Source organism: Vespula pensylvanica, chromosome 14 (genome assembly GCF_014466175.1).
Source record: "Vespula pensylvanica isolate Volc-1 chromosome 14, ASM1446617v1, whole genome shotgun sequence".
Taxonomy (NCBI): Eukaryota; Metazoa; Arthropoda; class Insecta; order Hymenoptera; family Vespidae; genus Vespula; species Vespula pensylvanica.
This window is the reverse complement of record NC_057698.1, coordinates 2,320,727-2,340,726: the sequence shown is the minus strand read 5'-3', so window position 1 is coordinate 2,340,726 and position 20,000 is coordinate 2,320,727. Positions and strand designations below refer to the sequence as shown.

At 34.9% G+C, this 20,000-nt stretch overlaps 1 protein-coding gene across 8 annotated transcripts in view; it reads right to left on the bottom strand.

Annotated features, from left to right (window-relative positions):
• LOC122634239 (frizzled-2-like) overlaps positions 1 to 20,000 on the bottom strand; it is a 132,056-nt gene that overhangs the window by 21,310 nt on the left and 90,746 nt on the right. Inside the window, exon 1 of one of the 8 annotated variants that reach the window (XM_043822978.1) lies at positions 18,671 to 18,933. The exons of 6 other annotated variants lie outside the window; for them this stretch is intronic. The gene's annotated coding sequence lies outside the window, so the exon portion shown is untranslated. Of the gene's footprint in view, positions 1 to 17,575; positions 18,113 to 18,670; positions 18,934 to 20,000 lie in introns of those variants that run through there. One more of the 8 variants, XM_043822977.1, reaches the window with a different exon arrangement.

Sequence of the window (20,000 nt, the reverse complement as noted above, 5' to 3'; positions counted from 1 at the left end):
AAAATAATAATAATAAAAATAAAATAAAAGAAGATCTATAAGATTGATAATCTTTACTGTAACTTATGGGCGTGATTAAATAATTTCAAGTCATTCCTAATAAATAACTTGCAAGTAAATAATTTTGAATTTTAAATAATTTTGTCCGTATATGTATAATAAAAAAAAAAAAAAGATATTGTTATTAAAAAGGAAAATGTTGGAAACGAAAAATACGATGAAAGGGACAAGGATTTTTACAGGAAGGAACGAAAAAAGAAAGAACAAGAAAAATAAGAAAGAAAAGAAATAAAGAAATAAAGAAAGAGGGAAAAAAAACGAGCAAGCTTCCTTACTTGACGCGTCTCAAAGAAAATTACAGAGTAAGTACTTACTACACGCGGAATACCCTGACCGAGATATGACAAGAATACAAGCTGGTTGAAGACGTGATCGTGCAAGTCAATAGCTCGACACACAATCTCATCTAGTAGAAAAGATGTACACACTGCTCTAAAGCTCTTTTAGTATAGTAAATACCTGCATATGTACATACTTACTTTCTTACTTACGTCGATCGATTTTTTTTTTTTTTTTTTTTTTTTTTTTTTTTTTTTTTTTTTAAATAAGAAAAAGAAAAAAGAAGCTCGTCCAACGAGTCACGCAAGTACGTCATTATTTTGTTGTTTCTTTAAGGAAATACTCGTTTCTTTTTTCTTTCTTTCTTTCTTTCTTTCTTCTTCTTTTTTATTTTAATAAAACAAAAAATCTGACGTGCCCTTCGAAATCATCATGCAATTTCTTTGAAAACTACGCGTGTTAAATATCTGAACCTATCCTGTAAATACACACACACACACACACACATACGCTGTGTGTATATATATATGTGATGAAAAAAGAAGAGGATAATTTATTTCATAGAGAAATTTTAAACGTTTCTATTATCACTGAAAGTTTTCTTTGCTTTACGAGATAAGGATTAATTGAAGACGAACAAAGCTTTTTTTTTTTTCTTTCTGAGATTGCAGAGACCAAAAGAAAAAGAGACAGAGAGACAGAAAGAAGGAAAATGATGAAAGGGTAAGAATAAACGCGAGGTCATCTCTAACTGTTCTTTCTTTCTTTCTTTCTCTTTCTTTTTCTTCGTACTTTTCTACTCTTACGATTTGGAACACGAGGAAAAGTTTAATTAAGACTCGGTTACGCCGATCTTATTTCTTCGTAGTGTGACCCTTCTCTCTTCCACTGCAGCATCTCATGGTCCAGACTAAGAAAACGAAAGAGATAGATAGAGGGAGAGAGAGAAGTGTGCGCACTTTCAATTACACGGTAAATAACGTCGGCCGGTTGCTTCTTTTCCTCCTGGGCACGAACTTTTAGTTTCACCGACTTATAACCGTACTTCCTTTCACGAGTTTTCGCAGCAAATTTTTTTTCTTTATCCGCCGACACCCTATCTAGGTGTTTTCTTTTTCTTTTCTTTTCTTTTCTTTTTTCCTTTTTTATTTTTTTTTTTTTTTTTTTTTACATTTTTGTCTTAATTTTTGTCTTGTTTTTTATCTTAATTTTTTATCGTAATTTTTTTTATCGTAATTTTCGTTTTGTTTCGTCTATTATTTTTTCTATTTTATTCGACGACCCTAGACCAATTGTTTTTTCTCCTATCAAAAAAAAAAAAAAAAAACTAGATTATTCCTCGACTATTAGAAACTTGGAAATTATATTAAAAAACTTAATACTTCGTTATAGTTTCATTAGTATAGAGAAAAATCGATTAATGCAGAAAGATTATTATATATTATATATCATTATTACTGTTGTTATTGTTATTGCTAATAATTGTCGAGATAATAAAGTGAAACTCGTTTGAAACTTTCAAGCATTTTGAAACTTGTTAATATCTGCATATTATAATATATGTATGTACATATATATATATATATTTTTTACAACGGAGATTATTAAATTTTATGGAAATTAGTCGAGCGGCATTAAATTTCTCATCGTTGTTGGAAAATAATGAAATTCCTATTTTAAACATATATATTGTACACGCACACACACACACACATACATACATACATACATACATATGCACACGCGTTTAAAAGTGATAATGACAAAAGTGGAAATCTCTCTCGACGGTAATTCGTCTCTTTAAACATCACTTTTCGATATACACAAAATCGGCCAAAAGTTCCTGGGTCATTTAAAAAAAAAAAAAAAATGATTTTAAAAATGGATCGCTCTTCATCGAGAATTTCATACAACAATTCCATTCTCTTCTTTATTTCCTTTCCTTCTCATAATAAGACCTGTCTGAAGAGAACCTGCGACCAACTTTTCACCGAACTAAACAAACCAAAAAAAAAAAAGAACACTATCCCCTCTCTCATTTTTTTTATTATTAAAAGACCGAAGCCAAAATCAGTTTGTTCAATCCATAGAATCGATCTATCGACACACACATACCCGTACATATCACATGTTGATATTAAACATAAATTTTACGTTGAAAACAAAAGAAAAAAAAAATATAATAAAAAACAGAAGGAGAAAAAGAAAAAGAGAAAGAAAAAGAGAAAGAGAAAGAAAGTAAGCGACTCGATCTTGATTGAAGACGATTCTCCCGCGGCGAATCAAAGGTGAAACGAAATACCCTTCCAGGAATCGTACTCGACGAGGACTTTGTGCCAGGAACATGATCGGCAAAGAAGCGGCGGCTAGTAAGTAGCAGGCGCGTGTCGGCGTACATACGTACACGCTCGACTTACTCAGTTGCCGTCTACTTCTTCGGCATCTTTGTCGGTATCTTCTTTTAACAGTTAAATTTTCCAATTACTACTTCTTTGCGCGCCCGCCTTTTCGTTGACTTTTTTCCTTCCTTCTTTCTTTCTTTCTTTCTTCTTCTTTCTTCTTCTTTCTTTTTTAAACGCGAAACACGAGAATTTTCTCCGAAAGTAACGACCGTTAAATGAAGCTTGACACCGTTTATTACTTTATACATCCGATCTTACTGATGTGAGCAGAGAATTTAAAAAAGAAAAGTATCTTTTAAATCGAACTCACAATACGGATTTAAATTTCTGAAGGAACGGAACAGAATGTTCGATTTTTCTTTATGTTTCTTTACGTTACTCTTTTTCGTCTTTTCTATTTGTAATTTTGTATCAATCAATTTTTCTCTAAATTGTAATATCCTAATATTAGAGGGGAAAAAATGATCGTATTCTGCGTAATATCAATTTCTGTTCTCTTACTACGTAAAACGTCACGATAGTTATCTTAAGATTGAGAATCACTGTTCTAAGGTATTTGTAATTTAAGAGGTAATGATAATGTATCGCGAGTAATTTATGTATTAATCATATTAACAAAATGAATGTTAATAAGTTTGATCGTAGTAATTAATTAATGGTTCTATCATAGAAATTCAATGTTTCAATATACCTATTTATTTCTTATAAAAAAAAATAAAATAAAAATAAAAAAAATACATAGAGAAACGAATACAAATACACGCGTGAATGCACAGAGTAATAACTATATATGCAAATCAATGAGATGAAAATTTTTTCAATTATTATTACTGAACTGATTTAGTAACTTTTATCTTATTGCTGAAGAGGAATCTCTGTGTGTGTGTGTGTGTGTATCTCGTCGACTGGTTGCCGATATGGCTATCGACCCGAAACCAACAACGTTAACTTCCCAATGGACCAAACTTTGAGAATGAGAGGACCTAACCAAAAGAGAAAGAGAGGGAGAGAGAGGGGGAGAGAGAGAGAAGAGAAATTCGCGTTACCTGCTTCTTCAACATCGAGAAACTTGCTGATGAGAGTTTATGACTTTCGCGGATGATTCGATTTGCTCTAAAGGACTCCAAGGGATTTGCTTGCTTTGTCCTTCCACCCCTTTCCCTATCAACCCTCTCTTCCCCCCATTACCCCCATTCCTCATTGCTCAAACACATTTTACCATTTGAAAAGTTACAATGATTTTGCTAGAGAATTATTCATCGTTATGTTCTCTACAAAGGACTAAGAGATTTTCGCGAGGATCAAACCGATTAAAACGACGTGAAATTAAAGTTAAAAAGAGAAAGATGATAAAAAGAGAGATTGATAAAATAGATTACTTGAATAATATATTAAAGAAAAAAAATGATAAATTAAATCGAGATATACGTGATCGTGATTAATCGATCAAATTCTTTTTCGAAAGCAATCGATCGAGTTAATTTCTATAGTATTTATGTTTAATATATATATATATGTGTGTGTGTGTGTGTCTGAATTATGCAAATTTTTGAACGACCGAAGTCATTCGTTTTTACTTAACGAAGATTTTATTATTTTTTCGAAATTTACTTAACGAAGAACTAAATGAAGGAAAGAGAAGAAAAAAACAGCAGAAAAAATAATAAAACAGAGAGAAAGAGAGAGAAGACGACAACGACGACGACGACGACGAATAAAAAATGTAAGGTCATTGATATTACAGATTATCATTAAGAATAGAGAAAAGGGTTCAGGAAGGAAGGTGTGAGAGAAGGTTTCTGACGGCCTTTTTCTCTCGACGTTCACGACGCTTTATGCAAATATTCCAAGGACGATTTCACGAATCCGCTAACAGTCTCTCTCTCTCTCTCTCTCTCTCTCTCTCTCTCTCTCTTTCTCTCTCTCTCTCTCTCTTTCTCTCTCTCTGTCTCTGTATGTGCGTTTCTCTTTCTCTCTCATTACTTTCGTCGAGCTTTACAAATCGTACGAATTATGCGAAATTGCGTAATTGAAGAGATGAAAAGTGGGCCTCATTGACTATTACATGGAACGCAGAAAACGCGTGCGTAGGAGTTGCTTTCATTGTATTAGTAATAATATTTCATACATAAAGGAACGCGACGTTCGCGTACCGTGAAAAACCTTGAACGCAATTCCGACATCATGCAGGCACGTAAGTATATATGTAAGTACATACACATTTTGCCTTGGAATTAATCTATGTTCGATACTTGTGTACGCACAGATAAATAGATAGATAGATAAAGAGAGATAAATAGAGAGAGAAAGAATGTGTGTGTGTGTGTGTGTACATGCGAACAGCAGCTAACTCCGAAAGGATTCTGATTCTAACTTTGGCATCTTTGTTGAAGCAACTTTTCCTAAATAAGTTCAAATATTTCGACTTACTAAGCGTTAATCGTAACGAAGTTTCTTTATATAGGATGGTGGAAAATGGAACGTGGCAAATAGATCGTCTCGACGTTTCAAAAATGTTGCCCGCAAAAAAAATCTTAATTGCACTGCTAAATCGAGATACGGCACCGTTTCGAAATTATTTTCTGGAAAAAGGAAAATCAAAAAAGAACGAAAAGAAAGAAGGGGCGTGTGTGTGTGAGAGAGAGAGAGAGAGAGAGAGAAAGAAAGAAAGAAAGAAAGGGGAAAAAGAGGACAACAAATTTTCAGATTCTATTTCTCGAAAAGAAGCAAAAAAAAAATAAAAAAAAAAAAATAACCGGAAGATAAAAAAACAAAAACGAGAAGAACGGAAATGGAGAAAAAGAAAAAAAAAGAGAAGGAAAAAAGAAGAAAGAAAGGAAAAAATTGATCTCAAAAAAAAAAGAGAAAAAAGAAATTAAAACGAATAAAAATAAAAACAACAACAAAAAGAGAGAAGAAGAAAGAAAAAGAGGGTGTGAAAGAAGAAACGTCGAGACGGTTTTCATCGTCGAAGGTTAATCCTTCGCATTTTCTGTAGACACCCCGTCGTCCATTGTGCGATACACGTTACATCGCTTGCGGGCTAGCGCGCGTACTCGCACGAATACACACACATACACACAGAGTCACACACACAGAAAAGAGAAAGAGAGAAAGAGAGACAGTCATACATTTCCGCATGTACAAACACGAGTTACATATATATACAGTAGATGCACAGTAAAGACACATACATCCATACACAGAGAAAGGGAGAGAAAGGGAGAGAGAGAGAGAGAGAGAGGAGAGAGAGTAAAACTTCACTACTCGCTACTCTCCTCGAAGTCCTCCCAACAAGTTCGCGTAGTAGACGTTAACGGGTTTCACCTGCCCGACAGAGAGAGTCAAAGACAAAGGAACAGTGTCATGTTCGCTTCTTCTCGCTTCTCTGTTTACCGGCCTACCTACCTACCACCAGGCAGTAGCAACGACTGCTGTTGCTACTGCAACAGCCTTCGAAGAGTAGGTAAAGAGAAGAAGAGAGAAAGAGAAAGAAAACTCTACTGACGCGATATGAAAAGCGCTTTACGAGAAGAGAAGAGAAGAGAAGAGAAAAGAAAAGAAGAAAAGAGAAGAGACGACGACGACGATGACGACGATGACGGAACGCGAGCTTGTGAGTGAGTGAGAAAGAGTGAGGAAGAAAGAGTGAGAAATGTAAAAGAGAGAAGAGAGAAAAAGAAAGGGGAGGGAAAAGTCCCATGGTGAACGAGAGACGTTCACCAAGTTTTTCCACGTTACAACGAGGAGGAATATTGTTTCAGGTTGGTATAATGCTGGCTCGTTAAAAAATAATTCATTTAACCACAATGCACCTTTTCTTTCTTTCTCTCTTTCTCTCTTTCTTCTTTCTTCTCTTTCTTTTCCTCGGTTCATAGATATACACAAGTATATTTATATATATATATATATATACATGCATACGTAGGTACATACGTATATACATATATAGTGGAAGGTGCGAGATGCAGCAAGGTCGTGCATACAGGCTTCTCAAACCCTCTTTTTTTTTCTATATACCCTTTTCGTTATATATCACTTCTCTCTTTTCCTCTTATAATCTTCATCTACGTTCGCGACACAAACCAATACACACACACGCCCGCACACATATACACGCGCACGCGAATGCGTTTCATCTATCTCTATTTTTCTCTCTCGCTCACTTTTACGACGTATTCACCGACATGTGTACTTACTATTTACTATGTATATACCATGGGGTGGATACCAAGCACACGTTCTAACGAGGACGAGCCGGCTTGTTGTAATTAACGCAATAAATAAGTATCGTAACACGAGCTATATGAATGAGAGATGAGAAGGTGGTGATGGTAGGAGTGGGGGTAATGGTGGTGGTGGTGGTGGTGGTGGTGGTGGTGGTGGTGGTGGTGATGATGATGGTGGTGGTGGTGGTGGAGGTGGTGGAGGATGAGGAGAAGAGGAAGAAAGCAATGAGTAGGCGCAAGCTATAGCAAAAAGATAGGCAGAGGAGAGAGAGAAAGAGAGAAAGAGAGAACGAGAGAGAGAGAGAGAGGGAGAGAGAGGGTAGATATGTACGCGTAGGCGAAAGAACTTCCTTTTATTTCATCTACTATCTTTCTCTCTCACTCTGTTTCTCCCTCCCACTTTGTTTTTTTTTTTTTTTATATATATATGATCCTCCTCGTTGACGGATGATGGATCAGTTTCATTGAAGAGATAAATACCATGGGGTTTATTCTAACGATACTTTTGTATCGCATTATTTATAATCTATTAAACTTTTAGTCTTTTTGTTAAAATGTTAAAATATTAGATAAATTAATTAAAATGATAAGTAATAATAATAATAAAAAAGAAAGAAAAAAAAAGAAAAAAAAAAGGATTAATTAAGCTTATCAAGAAAATCGATGGAGAGAGTGACTCTTTCGCATACGTCGATACTTCAGAATTATCTTTTGAAGATCGATAATGATGATATCGATTCGAGTCAAGAGATCGAGAGGATATGATATCTCGAGAGAGCATACTTGAATTCGAAGAATGTGTGCGCGCGTTTCCTATGCAGGTGTTGTGTATTGTACTCGATCCGTATCTTTTCGCACCTTTTTACCTGTACCTTATAAAAAATATATAAAATAAAATAGAAATAAGAAGAAGAAGAAGAAAAAAAAAGAAAGTTGAAGAAAAGAAATAAAAATAAAAAAAAATAAAAAATAAAAAAGAGAGAAAATGCGTAAAAACGATCGCATTAACCGTTTACGAGTAACCACGAATTATCTCGGCTTTTAACGTTCGCTTCTTCCCGGATAGGTAACTACATCGTACGATTAAATGATCCTTCTTTTAAAATACTTGGAGGATATTCGAGAGAATCGAAGGAAAGTATCGATAATCGAGAAGCGTTTATCGTAGAGTTATCCCTTAATTAAACGCAGTGAAATCGACGTTATCACGATAAACGAAGCACTTTCAGTATACACATCGTGAACCGATTATTATTATAAGTCTATGTTTCTACATAGTATAGTACTTCGTAAATAAGGATACATGTATACAAGTACACATATGTATATCTATATGTACATATATGTACGATCTAAGGTAAGCGAAATTTATCGTTGTCTCTCTCTTTCTCTCTTTTCGTTTTACAAGAGAAAATAATATGAGTTAAGACAATGTAGACACGGTATTCTCTCTATCTCTCTATCCCTCTCTGTTTTTCTCTATACGTCTCTCTCGCACTTTCTATTTTGTTAGATATTAACTATACAATAAGATTTATCGAAGAGATTAAATTTTAATCAGTAGCAGGATTTACTAACGTACTAAGCGATATCTATTGCGGTCGATTAAACGGCCGTGTTTGTGTTAGTGTTTTACGATGAATATAGTCTAACGTATGTATATATACATCCGCCATATATACGGATATATATATATACATACACAAGTATGTGTACAGGTATGTACAATCGATACACGTGCTTGACATTTAAAAATTCTCGAGTTATATTCAACGATAATCTCGCAAAACTTGGATAAGGAATTCAGGAAATTCATTCCATTGATGAATCGATTCGATTTAAGTTACAATACCTGTTGGTTTGGTGAGACGAAAAAAAGAAGGAAAAAACAAAATAAATAAATAAATAAATAAATAAATAAATAGAATGAAAAGAAAAAAGAAAAGAAATATCGAAAATTCTAATGAATAAAAGTCCGAGGATATCAGTCTTCCTTTGTGTATATATGTGTATATTCTTTTTTATTTTCTATTCTTCTTTCTTTTTTAACCGGTTGTAAAAGGACAACGCGTTGAACCGTGACTATTGTCAAATACTCTGAAGGCACGTTTAGGTATTGCTGATTTAAATCTCTCTCTCTCTCTCTCTCTTTCTCTTTCTTTCTTTTCTTCTTCCTTCTTTTTTATTCCTAAACATTTCCTTTCTTTCATTAAGGTCTCTTTTCATGGTAACTCAGAGTGTTCGCCTACGTCTTTCACAAGTTTTTCAAACGATCGAGAGAGTCGAGGGTGGACCAGAAAAGGCAATGCACTTTCAAGAAACTCGTTTACAGTATACGAACGAACTTCCTCGTGTAAATCCATTGCTCGTTGAAATCTAAGTTGGATAGGAAGACACGGAGAGAAAAAAATATCGTTCGGTGTTTATAAATCACTAAGATGTACAAACAAAAAGAAAAAGAAAAAGAAAATAAAGTAAAAAGGAAAGAAAAAAAAAAAAGAATAAAATGGAAGATCGATGTCAGTCCACAACGTAACGCATAAACAAACATATTAATTTCCTTCACGACGTTTAAATCCAGCTTATTAATTTTCAAAAAATATCCACGTATTTATTACCATGGACCTAACAATAGTTCGCACTTCATAAATCTCAGAATTTACAATACTTCTCAATTCTTTTTCTCTTTCTTTTTTCTTTTTTTAAATTCGTCAAATTTCCAGCGAAGATTTTTTTTATCTTTCTTAAAACTACAATTATCAATTCTAATTAATTATAATCGTTCTCAAACAATTTGCAAGTAGAAAATATTCAAGATCCAAAGTGGAAGACCCTTGACGCAGATTTTGCAGTGTTAAAAGTCTAGAGGTTATTAACATTGAGAATCCTCTGTGGAGCGTACTCGTAATTAAAAAACCGATAGACAAAAGTAGACTTAACGAGCACACGAATATCATTTTTATTAAAACTTCTTCCGTTTCCTCTCGCTTTCCGACTTCTTTTTTTTCATTTTTTCCCGTCTTTTCTTTTTTTTTTTTCTAAATCCCCTTTTTCTAAATTCTTCCAATTCAAAACGACAGAGACCAACCACCGAGCGAGCGTAAGAGGAAAGAAAAGAAATAGAAAAAATAGAAGAAAAAAAGAGAGAGAGAGAGAAAGAAAGAAAGAAAGAAAGAAAGAAAGAAAGAAAGAATTGAAATGACGCGAATGGCGTCGTTTAAAACGGCGTTAATTCGCGAACATCCTCGCGTCGAGAGTTAACGACCGATCTCGTTCTCGAGAGATCAACCAGTGGTAGGATAAGGCAGATAGAAACTCCTCTTCTGCTGCACTGGTCGTTCATTAAATCCGCAAAGAAGAGACCGAATCACGATCGTATCATCTCTCTTTCTCTCTCTCTCTCCCTCTTTCTCTCTTTTTCACTCGCACACATCTTCGATCGTAGCGATAATCTCTTGACGATCAGCTCCCTTCGACTATCTCATCGCCATCGAGATAATTCGCTGTTCGAACGACTCTCGAAACGAGGAGACGAGAAAGAAAATGAAGAAAATGATGAAGAAGAAGAAGAAGAAGAAGAAGAAAAAGAAGAAGGTAAACGAGCTTCTTCTTCTCCTTCTCCTTCTTCTTAACGTTGATATTATTGGCAGAGTGAGTCTCGTTGAAACGTATAGTTTTCCGCGAGCAACTTGTAAAAGGATTCAGAATGAGAGAGAAAGAGAAAGAGAGAGAGAGAGAGAGAGAAAAAAGGCTGGAGAATCTTCTTACAACCAAGGAATATCCAATAGGAAGAAAAGAAATAAAACGAAAGGCAGACATCTCCCACCTGGAAGACGATATATCACTGAGAACTAACAGAGAAAGAGAAAGAGAGAGAGAGAGAAAGAGAAATGGCGAAAGGTTTTGAGCTTTTTATTGACTTGGCACGAGAACCATCGTCGTTTCTCTTTGGACCAATGGTAACAACATGACTAATTATCTTTCTACTTTAACTACCTAACTCGTTTAGTTTAATTTCGATGAATGTCATCGTTTAAATCCTATGTTTTATATTGGTTTGAAGTCAACGATATAAGATTGTTTTAAATTTAAAAATAAAACGTAATATAACAATAATAATAATAATAATAATATATCAATGTATATATAAATAAATATATGTATAAGAAAAAAGATATTGATTAACTTCGCATATACTTATCGAGAAAAACAAGTTCGTTATTTCATCCGATATAATTAGAAATAAGTAGAAAAATATTTCTTACCAATTAGTACATGTACTTAAACGATAACGCACTAACGTTTAAATACACACTAACGCATATACAAAGATAGAAAAAAAAAAGAAAAGAGGAAAAATAACTTCGACGATCGAGAGCCGTACCGCTTGCAATGGCATTCGATCGAGATCGATTTGAAAGTCGATTCTTTCGCTTTTTAAGATCAAAGAAAATTTCACGTAATCCTTGACAGTGCTAATAGGTGATAAAAAAACGAAGAACAAAAAAAAAACGACAAAATTGTCGTAGCACGTTTCTCGCTTTTGGAATTAAATTAGTATCAAAGAAAACTGCATACATATGTACATACGCACGTAAGTCTATATATATATATATATCGATAGTATTACGATCGTTGGGGCGTACACACGAGTGTTAGTGATTTCTCACGCAGGAAAATATGTCGTCGTCGTGGCTCGGTTCGACGTGCCCGTTTGCTCGTTAGAAAGCGATAAGATAAAGCCTTCGACACCGAGAGAAAGAGAGAAAGAGAAGAGAGAGAGGTTTCTAGCAAAACGAGTAAAAACGATTCGGTCGATTCCCTCTTTTGACGTTGCCGCGATCGAGTTTAATTGCTATTAATTTAACTTTTCAAAAGACAAAAAAGAAGACAAAAAAAAAAACAGAAGAGAAAGAAAAAATTGTAATCGATTACATCTAAAACCAATATCCATCATGATTCGGCAGTTATCGATTTCATATCGATTAAATAAAAAAGAAAGAAAAGAAAAGAAAATATAAAAAATTTGTGTAAAAAATCCTTTACTTAATAATAATAAAGCACCGTTTAGTTTGAACAAACGATAAACAAGTTATATATAAATAACGTACCTATGAATATTCATCATAGTTTTACGAAACTCTAATCGTTCATTTTCTTTTTCATTTTTCAATAAAAAATTAGATCCAATCAATCAACGGTAGATATATAATTATATCCGAAGAATATCGACAATTCATTAATTACGAACTATTCTTTTATATAATCTTCATTCGTTTGTTATTAAACGAATCAAATCGGAATGATTCGCAAATCGTAAAGCATTACGTATAATATATTAAATATAATATATCGCGAGACATTCTATATCTACTTTATTATTTAATAACAACGATAATAACGATAGCAACAATAGTTAGGAATTAACTAAATCGTGTACAGGATTTCCCATCATCGATGTTACTTTTGAGAGAGAAAGGAACATGCGCATACATTAAATTCCCTCGCGTGTTAACAGTCCATCATTCCTGTTGTAGGTTTCAAATTGAATAGGAGGTAGAGGTAACAGGTGAACTCTCTCTCTCTCTCTTTCTTTCTCTCTCTACTTTATCCTTTTTTCTCTTCGCAAAAAAATAAAAAAATAAAAAACAAAAGGAAATAGGGGAAAAAAGAAAATAAAAGAAAAAAAAAGGAAACAAAAAGAGCAACGAAACGGAGGGGAAAAAAAAAGAAAAAAGAAAAAAGAAAAAAAAAGAGAGAGAGAGAGAGAATGAAAGAAAACATACGGAAAATGTTTTATCGAAACTCTCGCAATCGCCAGCGTAAATTCGAAAATACTTCTTTCCGATCAAAATATTCCCCTTGCAAATATGCACGTATATACATTACATACGTGCGTTTGCGTAGCATAATTACTTGGTCGCTTTTATAGCCGGGAGCAACTGCATTTTTTTTTTTTCTTTTTCAAAAAGGGGTAAAAGCTTAGCATATAACCAACGAGGCTGAAAAAGAAAGATATATAAAGAGAGAAAGAGAAAAAAGGACAAATACAAGTAACTATAAGCACGAGTTTTACGAACGAACGAGACACGCATCATCGAACGTTCACCGATCAAGCAACTTCGCTTCGATTTTAACGATATCCCGGGGACACGTTCGGCGCCATGGATCTTTTAACTCTTCTTATATTAGCGATCAACGATAAAACCGGAACCGAGAAAAATCTTCGTTTATCTACATACATAAGTTCTGAACGTTTCATCGTTCGTCCTTCCCTTAACTAGATACATCTCCTCTTAACCGTCAAGGATGTTAAACGAGGATGTTAATTTATAATTTTTTTCATACCTCGATGGACATCTCTATAAGGAAAAGAAAGAGAAAGAAAAAGAAAAAAAGAAAAAAAAGAAAGGAATATTCATTTAGATTAGGCCAATGCTCTATTACGATGAAATTACTGACTCTATACTACCATCTATAACTTATATAGCTATCGAAATTACATATTATATACGTACTTAACTAAATATTAAAATTGATTGTAATTAATACTTAAAAAAAAAAGGTTAATAGAGAAAAAAATCTATAGTAATAATAACAATAAGTTAAAATAAACTTAAATGCAATATCGATGTTTCGCAGTAAAAAGAATGTTTTTCTTTTTTTTTTTTTTAATTTACTTAAAATCGAATACTTTTAGAGAAACAATGAAAGTAGACTTTTCGAAGGTCAAAAGACGATGATCGTTGATATCGACGAATTGACGATCGTAAGAGCAAAATGGAAGTCGTTCGCACGTGTGTCGAGATGCCTACTGAAAACGATCGAAAGAGAGAGAGAGAAAGAGAGAGAAAAAGAGAAAAGAACGATGAGGCTAAGATGGGTGAGCAGAAATATACGATCATAAACAACGCGTCCCGTACGCAGTGCAAATTTAACCATGGCGGCCGTGTTGCACCGGAAGGAAGCCGCACGATAGTCGTAAAAAGACCGTCGGATAAACCGTGCTCCGTCGGTTTTGTACAATTTTCTATTTTTTTCCCCGACTTTCCTTTCTTTTTTCTTCTTCTTCTTCTTCTTTGTTTTTGCACACGAACTCGCGAACGTGAAATCGAACTTCTGCCATCATGAATTGTCAGTTCTAAAAAATTTCTTATATATAACACTATAACGCAACCTAATTTTTTTTTTTTAATTTTAATGTCACAACACTGTCACGTAATAGGAAAAAAAGAAAAAGGAAAAAAATTGATTTGATTATTTTTTTTAATCGTTCTACTAATCTCGTTTGTTAATTTCATATAAAAGGTTTTATCATTTTTTTTTTAAGTAAATATACGTAAATTATTTTATCGCAATTTTTTCATAAGATATTTTATACGATACTTTTTGTTTTATATAGATTAAATGATATTCTCTATTTTATGATTTTTTTTTTGATAAATTAACAACGAAATTGTAACAATCGTAATTGATATTAAATCACGCTGAGTTTACGTATGTATTTATATATACTTACTTTTTTTTGGGTCTAATAAATTTAATTTCATTTTCGTCATCGACTCTTAACCTACTACATTGTTATTTCTTATATGCGACATTTTTTCATAATTGTTTTTTTTTTTTTAAGAATACGATTATATCCTTATATTATATATCAATATATCTCTCTTTTTTTTCTTTATAAACGGGACGGAAATACCGATATTTACTATTTTTCATTGTTTGATTAAAAACGTAGGTGAAATAATCGTAATTGATATTTGGGACGAAGAAACGAAAATATGCGCGTGTAAAAAAAAAAAATCGACAGAGATGTGTTCTCGTTCGTGTTATAACAAGGGAGAAAATTCTAAATAAATAAACGTAGAACGGGGTTCGATGGCGAATAAACGATGGAAAATAATGGGGAAACGAGTTTACACGTTACTCGTTAAATCGAGTACACATGAAATCGGCTTTCGACGTGATTCAAGGCTCATTCAAAGGATCGTGGAACGGAGAAGGGGGATTGAAGATGGAGATGATATGGATATGGAATATGGAGCTGTTACCTCTGCCACGTCCGCCATTTTGGTCACTAAAGTTTTGCGATACAAAAGAATCGCACTAGACTCTTTCGTATAGTCGTTCATTCGCATTGACTATCTCTATGTATGATGTATATATATATGTATATATATATATGTGTTCAACAAGCCGTCAATTTCCATTGCGACGATGTTACGATGACGAGAGACATTAGATCGTACGTGTGTGTAAATATACTCGTAATTGCGTATCTCTTATAACTACTCGTCGACTACATATTCTACAAATTAAGAATGATTTTTCTTGGCAATAAATACTAGGCTATATCGAATAATTTCTCGAAGATATTTTGCTGTGCTTGATCTAAAAAAAAGGGACAGAATAAATAAATAAATAAATAAATAAATAAATAAATAAATAAATAAATAATAAAAGTATCGCATAGAAACAGTTTTAATAAATTCTTATCATATTTCTAAGAGGCCTCGCATAGACACAGACTTCTACTAAAACTTTTAAACGCCAATGACGTTTCAAATTCGCCGAGTGACACTTTACGAATCACAGGGATCCATCTTGTATATTCTCACGATCCTTGTAAAAGTACCGTTAAGTGAAATTCAACTACGTACGTACTTACAAGCAGAGAGGAGGGAAGAGGAAGGAGAGATATCTCTTAATTATAATATTGATTCAAGCGAATAGCACGAATTCTAGTTACGTTTTATGGTAAGGTAGGCACGTCGACCGATCGACGACGATCGACGACGATCGAGTAGGTAGATACGAACGACGTTTAATGGAATTTCATAAGGAAGGAAATGGGGAAACGTTTACACAAAAAAAAAATAAATAAATAAATAAATAAAATAAAAAGAGAGAGAGAAGAAGAAAAAAGAACAGTACCGACTAAGTATAAACGATGAAAGATGTATGACAAGTTAATCGTCATACCGGTTAGGAGAGAGCTTCTAACGGAGATGGTCGCAACCAACAACGACGTATCGTATCATCGAACGTATAATAAAATATCTCGACGTAATATGTACCAGTCATTTTCTCAATAGATTCTTATCTTATATAAATAATACATTTCTTCTCATAATCGATCCTTTTTTTTTCTCTTTTTTTTTTTTTATTTTTCCTTCATTAAATCGAATAAAGGATCTCTAAGAACGAAGACGTCATATATTTTCATTCGCATGAGTCTCTTATGCGTCGTAAACGAACGTTTCTTTCAATCGTTATATTATAAAATCATACGACGTTATATTATTCGTTCGAACGATATACATAAACAAACGCTTTTTCTTTATCACTAGACATCGAAAACGAACGTGAAATTCTTTGTTTCGAGCGATTCTTATCTCCTTTCATATACGTAAACAAACGTTTCTTTCTACGAGTTACAAAAACGAACGTTAAATTTCCATTCGGGCGATTCTTATCTTTCTAAACGTAAACAAACGTTTCTTATAATCATTTTAAAATCATTGATATTTCTAAACGAAGCAATCGTTAAATTATCATCGACCCTGTTAATATTATATCCAATATCAAACGAACGTTTTCTTCCTATTCTAATAATAATCAACTTCGTTCGTATAAATTAATAAAAGATCGAATCAATATTCGAAACGAGGATTAAAAATTCATTTCCTACGTTCTAAGTCCAAAAAAAGAAAAAAAAGGGGGGGGGGGGGAGAGAGAATTCCCTTTGATTCGACGATTATCTGAATAGAAAATTACGCATTAGAAAACATTTCTTAAAACGAATGTTAAAAATTTGGTGTACCAACAAAAATCTAGAGGATACAGAGGGTATATGTATTTCTTTCGTCGATATAAATAAAAGAGTTTGTACGTCCTTTCACGAACGAATTTCACGAAGGAAATAGTAAATGAAGGAAGGAAGGAAGGAAGGAAGGAAGGAAGGAAGGATTGAAAGAATAAAAGAATAAAAGAATAAAAGAATAAAAGAATGAAAGAACGGAAAGGCACGAGCTCGCTCGATTACTCCGCTTTATGCAGATTCCGCGAGTAAAGCGGTAAGAGAAACGGAGAGTTTCGGCCGAGTAGTTGAAGCTGGAGAAGAGAGAAGAGAAAAGAGAAGAGAAGAAGAGAAGAAGAGAAGAGTCATTTGGCATTCGAAATGTGCAGGACCGAGAGAAGCAAGGAAGGAACACGTCGGGTCCTCTCTTTCTCTCTTTCTCTCTCACTATCTCTGGCTTCGCGTGCATGCATGTGTTTCTCGTTCGTTGGTCGTTCCTATGCACGTTTCGAAGGAGAAAGAAAGAGAGAAAGATGGAAGAGACGTAAAGGAGAGAAAGAGAGAGAGAGATAGAGACCGGCCACAAGATATATGCTACATGCTCGTGGATGCTCGTTTGCAGCGCGCCGAGAGGGACTGGAAAGAGAACCGCCGTTGAAGAGAGTAAAGAGAGAGAAAGAGAGAGAAAGAGAGAAGCGGTCGCGTTTACTGGTAGTAAGAGAAAGAAAGAGAAAGAGAAAGAGAGAGAGGAGAGAGACCGGCTATCGGTGCACCCTCTCCTCGAAAACAAAGCCGGATCTCACCTTGATTTATCGCGGAGTAGTACTGCCTCGTGTATGTGCTCTGTGTCTATCTCTACGTGTGTAGTACGTTGTTATATGTAGACTCTCTCCTTGGCTAATTCCACCGTTGATATTTTTCTAACTCATAAGTAGAATTAGAAAATTAATCCATCGTATATATTGTTCCTGGTCGCTTCTTCGTCGACGATTCGTTTCGATTCGATCTCGATCTCGATCTCGATCTCGATCGGATCACATCCATTCATCCATCCCCATCCATTCGTCCGTTTCTTCACAACTCCGAACGACAGAGATATCGATAAATTTTAACTTCTAACAACGGATAGAAAGGAATGAGAGAGAGAGAGAGAGAGAGAGAGAGAGAGACAGAGGAAATATCTTTCTACGTGATATATACACCACACAACGTAGCAATGATATAGCCTGGTTGTTGGTTTCTTCGCTTTCGTAATGTTGTACAGTGGCTTGTCTCAGATTCTCTCCCTCTTATATTTCTTTTTTTTTCCCTTGTTTTCTTCCTTTTTCTTTTCTTTTTTTTTTTTTGACTTTTTACTTTTTACTTTTTACTTTCTCTCTCCCTCTCTTTTTCTCTCGTTTCTACGCACGACGGTACGAAGATTTGTATATATGCGTATGTTTATATATATATATATATATATATATATATATGTATGTATGTATATTCACGTATACAAGAACACACGGCGGGCCGGCACTAAATCAGTTCCACCGTAAAATCCTGCTAAAGCACGCGTAAGGAACGTGAATCACCGACGTAGTATTGAGATACATAGATAGAAAAAAAAAGAAAAAGAGAGAGAGAGAGAGAGAGAGAGAGAGAGAGAGAGAGAGAGAGAGAAAAGAGATATATAAAATATCAGGGAGAGAGAGATGCTCGATGAATCGCGCACGCGCTTCTTCCGTCCGCTTTATTTATTCCCCCTTTCGATATCACGCGTATTTCTCGACACTCTTCTTCCTTCCTTCCTTCACGCACCCACGAGAAAAATATAAATTGATATATACATATTATATGTAATATATTCTCGTAATATGTATATATATATATATATACAAATATATAGATATACGTACGTAAGTACGTAAGTACACGTATATATACTCTCGGCTTTCGTTCGTTCGAAAACGATAACGCACGACACGACGGAGAAATACGTGACGAGATACGCACGTGCGAGATTCGTAAACGAAAAGTCAACCTTCCCCGACGCCGGACGAACACGCACTGCTGCTCGAGAGTGGGGAGACGCGCTAGCCGGCAACGCACGACTCGTTCGGCTCGACTCGTTAGTCACCGGCCAACTTCGGCTCGTAGCGTCTCCCCACTCCGTAGCTTACCGTCACATCGACCCTCTCGCTCACTCTATCCTTTTCTCTTACTCTCTCTCTCTCTCTCTCTCTCTCTCTCTCTCTTTCTTTCTCTCTTTCTTTCTCTTTCTCTCTCCTCTCTCTCTTTCACACTATCTATCTCTCTCTTTACCGTCCACGCGTTTCGTCCTCGGGTCTCGCTAGAGTCAGGACGATGGTCCAGCGATCTATACAGGGTGTCCCTTTTCTACCAAGAATTTCAGAAAATATGTCGTCTAAATATCCCTCTCTGTAATTACTATTAAAATTAAAAAGATATTCATCGAGTTCTAAAGTACTTTCTCTTTTTTTCTTTATTTTCTTTTAAAACGTACGACTCCAATCATGATTTTCTTCCGATAGAAGATAAATTCTATATAAAGAATGATTTTATACGACCGATCATCCATTGATAATTATTACATACAATAACGGTAGATGAAAGAACGAGAAATACGACAAAAAACGGTAATGATTACGCTGCAAAGATACACCTTATACAATTCCGATTTAAGTTCGTTCGAATTAATAAACAGAAAGTTTTCAGTTATGAACACCCTATATTCACGGAGACGATCGTTCGCGTGTGCGCGAGGCCGCATACGTGCACACCTGTTTTTTCAATGCGTGCGTGTACACGCGACGCGAAAGTAGACACCGTGCGCGTTACGGAAGAGAAGAAGGGAGAAACTGAGAGAGAGATAGATTGAGAGAGAGAGAGATTGAGAGAGAGAGAGAGAGAGAGAGAGAGAGAGAGAGTGGCCGGTCGAAGAGGAGGATGCTGTTGGAGGTGCGGGCGCCCTGCCGCGGATAACGAGATGCCTCCAGACTCGGTGGAGGCCTCGATCGCTAATTATCGCCTTCGGGTGAAGCCCTTTTTCGGGATAAAATCGAGTGTGTCGGCGATTCATCCGTAAAATCATCGCCACGCTAAGCTTCCCGCCATATCTTGCACCATTATGCGAAGGTAGGTTGGTAGGTAGGTATTTTAAAGTTCTCAATGTATCGAAAGAGAGAGAGAGAGAGAGAGAGAGAGAGAGAGAGAGAGAGAGAGAGA